The sequence below is a fragment of the Panthera onca genome, chromosome E3 (assembly GCF_046562875.1).
Source record: "Panthera onca isolate mPanOnc1 chromosome E3, mPanOnc1 haplotype 2, whole genome shotgun sequence".
Lineage (NCBI taxonomy): Eukaryota > Metazoa > Chordata > Mammalia > Carnivora > Felidae > Panthera > Panthera onca.
This window is the reverse complement of record NC_138354.1, coordinates 29932428-29941014: the sequence shown is the minus strand read 5'-3', so window position 1 is coordinate 29941014 and position 8587 is coordinate 29932428. Positions and strand designations below refer to the sequence as shown.

Below are 8587 nucleotides of genomic sequence, written 5' to 3'. Positions count from 1 at the left end.
TGACAAGAAGGTTCAGAGAGCCCAAGTCACCCACCTGGGCTCACACGGCTGGGAAGGCAAGGTGTGAGGTAAGGAGTGGCTGGCTGGAGAGAAGGGCCAGCCTGGAACACCTCGGGCCAGGCAGAAACTTCATCTCTAGGGTGCCTCCAGGGTCACCCGGACCATTTGTGAACTGGGTGAGCCTCTGAACACCTATCTCTAAAGTGGCGGTAATCGGGGCTGCCTACAGGATGGCCACGGCGATCACATGAAGTCATATATCCGAGCACCAGCCACAGCATCCAGTGAACGGTAGGTATTGCTATTCTCACCGCCAAGGGCATCTTCATGACATCAGACACAGCAAAGAGCATAGAGGCTCAGAAGTTGCGGCAGGGAAGAATGATGAGCAGAGGACAGGTTTTCTGTGCGTTCCCCACAGCTCCTCAGGCTCACGGGGGAGGACAGGAAGTTCCAGGGTGTAGATGGGGCTGGTGGGGAGCCCACCCATGCAGGGACCAAGGTGGCAGGGAAGGCAAGGTCACCTCCTGGGGCCAAGGAGACCCGGCTAACGACACAGGACCAGCTCCACCTGTGATGGAGGGAGGGTGGGGTAACTACAAAAGTCAGCCCAGCAAGGAGAGAGAAGCCAGGCCTTGGGCAGGCCCCGTCTCCCCTCCTATCACCAGGTCTGTGCTCCCCACCACGTCCTCCCCTTCTCCGGTCTGCTCCCTGCTCCCCCAAACATTCAGTACCACGTTTTGCAACCCAGCCAGGGTGGGTGTCAACCCCACAGGCTCTGGGCTGGATGGGGCTGGATTTGAATCTCGGTGCTCCCCACTTGCTGGCTGTGGCCTCAGGCAAGCTGTCTCTGAGCTTGAGAACGCTCTCCTGGAAAGCGGGGCTGCACATCGCCTGTGGGAAAGGGACCTCACGGGGAGCCCGGGACACAGAAGGTGTTCAGTGGATGTGGGGCGTGGACAGGCTGCTGAGGACGCCCCGGGCCAGCCCCGCAGAGCTCCTGTTTACCAAAGCTTTTCCTCCAAAAGGTAAGCCTGTACAGCCACTCTGGAAAAGAGCTTGTCTGCTTCTTAAATACTCAACGCCGATGTAGACATTTATGCAGCCCCACTCCTGAGTGGGCACTTACCCCAGAGAAACGACAACTTCTATCCACACAAACATCTGTAGCGGCTTTACTCACGGTGGCCAGGAACTGGAAGCAGCCTGGACGCGCCTCGAGAGGTGGCCCGTTAAGCAGACTGGGGTTCGTCCATTTGGTGGATTGCTACCCGGCCTTAAAAGGCAAGACAACTCAGGGGCGCCTGGGTGGCTCGGTCGGTTAAGTGTCCGGCTTCGGCTCAGGTCATGATGTTGCGGTTCACGAGTTCAAGCCCCGGGTCGGACTCTGTCCTGACGGCTCAGAGCCTGGAGCCTGCTTTGGATTCTGTGTCTCCCTCTCTCTCTCTGCCCTTCCCCTACTCGAGCTCTGTCTCTGTCTCTCTCTCAAAATTAAATAAACATTAAAAAATAACAATTAAAAAAAAAAAAGCAAGACAACTCATGGCTTTCAGGGGCATTACGCTGTGCGGGGGGGAGAAAAAGGCCAGTCTCCAGGGGAAAGTGAGATGTAATTCCATTTATATAACCTTCCCAAACGACAAAACTATACAGATGAGTCCAGATCAGTGGTTGCCCGCGGCTCGCGGATGGGGGGACAGGGCGGTGGGTGTAGGAGATCTTCACAGTGATTCAGGAGTGCTGTTCTCTACTGTGGTGGTGGCAAAGTGAATCCACACACGTGACAGAATGCCGTCGAACCACAGGCACATACACACCTTCCTAATCTCGTTCGGGGCTTAGGTATTGTAGCATAATTACGTGTGGTGTAACCATTGGGGGAAACCGGGTGAAGGGTGGAACACAGCACCATGTGGCTTTATCTTCTCAGTTCCCTGCGGCTCTAAAATTATTTCATAACTCAAATTAAAAAAAAAAATTTTTTTTGTAAATGACACGCATGCTCCGATGTCTGCCGTTTGCGTTCAAATACTCCAGCCAAATGGGGGAAAAGCAGGAGAGGGAGCCCATGAGGAGGTGATGAAGCAAGACTGCTAAACCTTGCCAGGGGTGACGCGGCGGGGTGGGGATGCCGGAATCACCGTCTGGTCTTCCCGACTTCCGTGCATGTTCGAAATTTTCCAAAGTAAAGACGTTAAATTAAAAACGCTGATATGCAGGGGCGGGTCCGCGTCCGCCCAGACAGCCACGCGCACGCGCGGGAGCCCAGCGCCCTGACTCCCTGTCCGCCCGCAGCCGGGCATCCTGCCAGGCGGCTGTGCGTGTATACGCGCGCATCAAAGGAAATAAATAACGCTTAACCGCCGCTGTGGAATCCGGCCACGCCGGGTCACACGTCTGTCGGGCCATCTGCAGGGCAGGGCCAGGCCAAAAGGGGTCCACAGGGCTGTTTTGAACTCCAGGAGAGAGAGAGAGAACTTTCTGGGAACTGGGGTTAGAGGGTGAGTGATGGGGGGTGGGAGATGGCTCCTAATGGCGGGGGTGGGGGGTGTTAGAAGAGAAGAGTCCCGAGAAGAGGTCAGATCCACAGCAGTGTCCCCAGGTGGCCGCAGAGTCTGGAGACCTGGGGGGAGTTGGCTCCTAGGCAAGGGAGGCTTCGGGTGGGGGAGGGGCTGGTCACTGCTGGGGAGGAGGATCTGGTCTCTCAGTGTGCCTGGGGGACGGGGGTGGCCGTGACTGTCCACCCCACCTCATCTCCTCAATGTCATTATTACTTCAAGAGATTTTACAATGATGTCTTGACCTGGGGGGGGGGGGTCACTTCTTGCTCTGAACCTCAGTTTCCTCAACTATAAAATGGGTCCAGTGGAGGCATGAATGAATGCTGCAGAGGCTGAGTGAGGTGGCCACAGCCATGCACTGAACGCACGTGGTGCCAGGCCCTGCACTAAGGACTCTGTGCATACCAGATCCTTCAAGATTAGACCACCATCACCACCCCCATCTGCCAAATCAGAAAGCAAGGCACAGAGAGCTTAAGAAACTTGCCCAAGGTCACGGAGGCATTAGGTTGAAGAGCTGTGATTCAAATGTGCAGGTAAAGCACCAAGTTTAAGGCCCTCAGAAAACGTTATGTTGAAGGTGATTTTAAGTTTTCTCTTTTTTTTTTTAATTTTTAAATTTTTTTTTATTTTTGAGGGAGAGAAAGAGTGCAGGCAAGTGGCGGCGGGGCAGAGAGAGAGAGGGAGACACAGAATCCGCAGCCGGCTCTAGGCCCCGAGCTGTCAGCACAGAGCCCGACGCGGGGCTCGAACTCACAAACCGCGAGATCATGACTTGAGCAGCAGTCGGACGCTTAACCAACTGAGCCCCCCAGGTGTGAGGGTGATTTTAAGTTTTAAAGCATGTGCACACAGCTGAAGCCCGTGTTGGGAAGGAGACGGAAAATGTCTCTCTGTTCCCATTTGAACATCTGCCCACGCTTAGCCATAGCTGGGAAGGTGGGGACTGGAGGGGCCTGGCTAGTCCAGGCCAAAGACCACAACTCCTGCCAGAAAGAGCCAGTCAGATTTGGCAAATGGGGTGAGGGGAGCTGGGAGGGAGCCCCCAGCCCGGCCACCCCAGTGGCTGGCCTTCTCGACATCACCCGTCACAGAGGAGCCAGAGAGCTGCAGCAGGGGCTTGAAGGCGAAGGGCAGGCCTCCCGGCTGCCAAGCTCAGAAACAATGCCCCCCTCCCTCATCACTGTGCCATCAAGCCTTTATTTCCCCCTCTGCGCAATGGGGCCAGTACTATCCAGGGACTTTGAGCTGTGGCCAGTGCTCCTAACACGTCCACAGCCATCCGTGACTTTCCTTCCCTCCTGAAGCGTTTCTTCCCCCCAGAGAGGAAAAGAAGGCCATACCACACAAAAATGAATGGCTGGTGTGCAGGGGAGAGACAAACGGCTAGAAGCAGCTAGAAGCGATGTCTCCAGCCCGAAGCCCGCGGGGACAAGACCGTCTGTGCTCGGTGAGACCTGCACACGCAGGGGAAGCCCCACGGCTCTGCCCCCTCCTGGGCCAGAAACGTCTATCTAGGGTCCCCTTCTGGAAAGCTCTGAGGAACTCTGGTTTCCACAGGCACTGTCAGCATGGGGTGCTGAGTCATCGAGAACCTTGGTCAGTGGTTCCTGACTAAGGGTGCACACAGGCACGGGGCAAATGCAAGCAGAGCCCTGGGGACCCTGCAGAGGCCCTCCCACCAGCCAGGCACCCCGAACCAAGGCTCCGCACCCAGGGAGCCCTGGGCTGGGGCCGAAAGCTTTCACTTATCGCCGATGACCACCTCCTGGCTAGCTTTATGGGGCAATTTCTGGAGGGTCTGATCCAGACTTGAAGAGGTTCCTTGCGGGATCAGAGGTCAGCTGGAAGGACGTGATGGGACAGGGACGGAGGGCAACGGGGAGAAGGTGACAAAGCCCTGGGCTGTCATCGTGAGAAATCCAGAAAGACCGGTCTGGGCCAGAGGATAGAGTGAGCCATCCTTCCATCCCACACCCACTGCCTGCCGTCAAGGCTTGTCAGCTCCCGCAGGTGGGGAGACCATGACACCTCGGGCTCCTGGCACACTTTGTCCCCTCCAAGCCATCCCCCAGTCCCATGGCGCTCCCTAACGAGGCCTCTCATTGCCCCCAGCTGGAACCACAGACTCACAGGCCCTCAGGGAGAGGCCAGGGACCCAGGAGTGCAGGAGGCAGGTGGGAGACGACAGGCGTGGTGGGGGCTGTGAACAAGGGGGCTCCCAGGCCCCCAACGCTGGGCAGCAGTCACTCGGCTCCAACCGGTGCTTGTCATGCAGGAATGTGGGCCCAGGGCTGCCAGAGTTTTCTGTTGTCCCAGCAAGTCAGACACCTGGATTATTTTTTAATCCTGATTTATAAACGCCACAATTCCAAAAATATATATAGAATCTAGGGGCTGGACAAGCCACGCGAAGCTGTGGACTGTAGCCGGCTCCGCCCCTCGGCCTCAGACAGAGGGAACCCTGGTGGACCAGCCTCTGGCCGCCTCCTCAGGCCCCTCTCCTCCTTCTCCTGCCCTCAGGGAATCCTAGAGGAGCTGCAGTTCAGACACAGACAGTGGTTCCCAGCTTCCTCCACTACCCCTCGCCCTTGGAGTTTCATCTCACAGAAAAGCATCCCTGAACTCCCTGGGGTGAGGGGACCCCATTCCCTGGGGCCCCCAGAGCCTTTTAAAGTCATGCAGCACACAGGATTCAATTAACTGCTTTCCTCCCTAACCCACTGCTGAGCTGGTAAAAGCATCTAAGGAGACCAAAAATGTACATATACTGGTTCAAATCCCAACTCATCCCTAACATCCAACATGATGTGGCCCCTGGCAACCTCTCTGAATGTTACCCCCTCCCCCATTTCACTCTCTAACAGCCTCACTAATCTGTCAGCCCCTGAATGTGTCAAACTCCATCCTGCCTCAGGACCTTTGCACACACCACTCTCTGTGCCTGGAACGCTTTCCCAGCAGATCTAGAGATGGCTTGAGCCGGTGGGTGTGCATAGGTGGGAGAACACACATCTGCCGGCCGTCCCCAACCATACGCCCTTGTAAAGTGACCCCTTCACTGGCTTCAAGCCACCCAATCAGGCCAATATCACAGATTATTTCATACCTCAGGGCCTTGGCCCGGGCAGTTCCCCGTAGCCAAGGATGCCAGTTCCCACTTGGTCCCAAGACCAGCTCCTTCTCAGACATTTCCTCCCTCCCCTTTCCACCTCCCCTGCCACTCCATTCCTTCCGCTCTCGTAAGATTAACCCCTTTGAACCCTGTATCAATTCTCCCCTTCAGGCCTCAGTTCTGGGGTCATCCCCTTTGAGAAGCTTTACCTCCCAACGTCTCCAGGGCAGGTCTCCCCGAGACCCCTGGCTGGTTACTCCCCGTCCCTTTGCATTGCTTTATTTCCTTCTGGAACCCACGGCTCCCTGACATCACCCTGTTAATGTGTTCCTTTCCCTGGTCTCCCTGGGTGGATGTGAACGCCACAGAGCCAGGGCTTTCATCGATCTCCTTCCTGCTGCCTCCCCAGGGCCCCGCAAGCAACCAGCCGTTAGTGAGCAACAATAAACACGTTATGTCAAGGCCTCTTCAACAGGCTTGCTATTTGGAAGACATTCAGATCTTGGAAATTATTCACATCGGAGGGAAAACAACTACATCTCAGACACAAGAAAGTATCGTGTCTAAAGTAGGTACCCCCTCGGCACCCTTGCCCTCTACAAGGACATGTCTGTGCTGTCTTCTCTTGGGCGCCCTGTGCCTGGCCCCAGGCGGCATCTCGGTGGCTCGAGGCTGTGACCCCACTTTCCAGGCCCTTCCTTCCGCAGAGGACGAATACGTAGTATGAAGCACGGACCAGCTCTGCGAGTGCCAGGCCAGCACAACCTCTTGTAAGAGGCTCAGGCAGCAGGTGGCATTATCCTTATTTTTCAGATGAGGGATCTGAGGCTGGCTCGGGAGGCTGAAGATGAGCCCCCCCACCCCCACTCCCCAGTCTGCTCCTTGGGCTGTCATGGGGAAGCTCAAGTAGGGACAGGAGGAATCAGCTGGAATGCCTGCCAAGAAAGCTCAGCTTCAGGCCCAGCCCCAGGCCGGGGAGCCGCTTCCTGTGGCCCTGCCGGGGTGGCCCCAGAGGAGAACCTGCTGGAATGTTTTCATCCACATGCACAGGCAGTGAATCAGTGGGGCCTGGCACATGGACAGATCTGCTCGCGGGCCCAGCCTCTAGGGGACATGGCCTTTGCCCCCAGGCCCGGGGAGGAGCTGCCCTTCTGGCCCAACTCCCATCTCAGGTTCAGTCTTCTCCTCTTTAGACCTCACACAACAATGCTGCGGAGGCATTTTCTGTAGAAACCAGTGATCCTCTGACTTGGGCTGGGATCGGGGAGATATGTGATGCCTCGTGTCCCAGAAGGGCAGCCGGCCCATCTCTCAGCTGACCCCAAACCTACCCCATCTGTAAGACAACAACAGTGTGAGGGGCTTCAGGCCATGCAACTGAGCTGATGGTGTGGCTCTTTCATACCCCAGGGCCTTTGCACTGGCTGCGCTCTCCTCCTGGAACACCTTCTCTGCCTTGTCCCAGCTGCTTTGTGGACATTTCCCTCCTGAAACTTTCCCCAGCTCCTCTTTACCCCCCTCCCCTGGTAGAACTAGCCCCTGTGTACCCAGGGTCACTCCTATCACAGCACCTCTAAAGGGGGATCCCATTCAGCAGTCCATACATCTGCACCCCTTGGCCATGCTCCTGATACTTGGAAGGGGTCAAGGGCATGTTCAATATCAAGAAGACACTCCCAAGACAGAAGGACAGGGGGTGGCACGCCAGGTCTTCATGAATCCCCAAGAGTTGCCTCTTGGCCGACACCAAACCCATGGGATGGGCCTCAGGGAGCCCCCCGCTTCTTCCTGGCCTTTATCTGGGGACCCATCCCCTGTAGTACGCACCTCAACCCTCAGAGTGAAGGACAAAGAAGGCTGAGCCGTCACCAGGCCAGGGTTGACCCTCCTCTAAGACAGCCCTCGATCCAAAGGGCCTCTGTCCCATCCCTCCGTCTCCTAGACGCCTCGTTCCATCACCCACGTTCACCATGGGCCCCAGCAAAGGCAGAGCGGAGGGTGGCTGGAAACACCATCCTGTCCCCTGCCTGTCCCCCGAGGGTAGCACCTGGCTCTCTGCTCACACCCAAGGGCAAATGCCTGATGTCTAGAGACACTCCCAAACGGGTGTGAATGATGAATGAAGGAAGACCCGCGGGTTGAGGGTCCAGCAACCTCCAAACACGCACTTATCTGACACTTACTGTATGCTGAGCCCTGCCAGAAGTACCCTCCTATTTTGTGGTTTAAGCCGCAGGAGGCCTCGGAGAGACACGGCGAGGAGCCACAGACCTGGGACCCCAGCGGTCCAAACTTTATCCTACTTTAGACACACCAGTTGGTCGGGGGTCAAATGCTTAACGGCTTGCGCCCCCTGGCCGTTGGGGTCCTGCCAAGGAGACACGAGGCCGAGGCCCGTGCAAGCGCTGCGGAGACCCCGAGGGGAGCTGATGCACACCCTGAGGGGCTCCCCAGATGTCGGCAGGGGGAGTCTGCTCTGCGGGGCCCAGGGACGGGGAGCCCCGGGCCCCGCACCCACACGAGGGCCACGGGAGCTACTGGCCAAGCTGGGTGGGTGTGGCTGCGTGGCGGGCACGGGGCCCGGCTCACGGTCACCCTGACCTCCGAGGCAAGCCAGCTGGGAGTCACTCTTTCCAACCCAGGCAGCAGAACTTGGCTGTGGCCGCAGCAGGAAGCCCAAGGTAGAGGAGGCTATGGGCTTTTGTTTCCAGCTGCTTCCACCAAGATCGCATTTGCCAAACTTCATCACTGTCTCCCCAGCCCCTTCAGGTCGCTGCATTGGTGTGTGTTATCCCTACAGTCACTTACCTAATCCCCTTTACAAGAGGGGCCCTTAAAAAATACATCTGTTATGCACTTGAGATGGAAATGTTCTGTCACTACCTGGTGAACTCCCAGTCCAAGGGGCCAC

At 56.9% G+C, this 8587-nt stretch overlaps 1 long non-coding RNA gene across 2 annotated transcripts; it reads left to right on the top strand.

Annotated features, from left to right (window-relative positions):
• Positions 1 to 712: 712 nt before the first annotated feature.
• LOC132689107 (uncharacterized) lies at positions 713 to 7057 on the top strand. Of its 2 annotated transcripts, XR_009614867.3 has the most exons (4): positions 713 to 2501; positions 3885 to 4011; positions 6086 to 6244; positions 6490 to 7057. It is a non-coding gene; the product is annotated as an uncharacterized LOC132689107 (long non-coding RNA). The 2 variants fall into 2 exon arrangements; XR_009614869.3 differs by having other exon boundaries at positions 714 to 2501; positions 6086 to 7057.
• The last annotated feature ends 1530 nt before the right edge of the window (positions 7058 to 8587 follow it).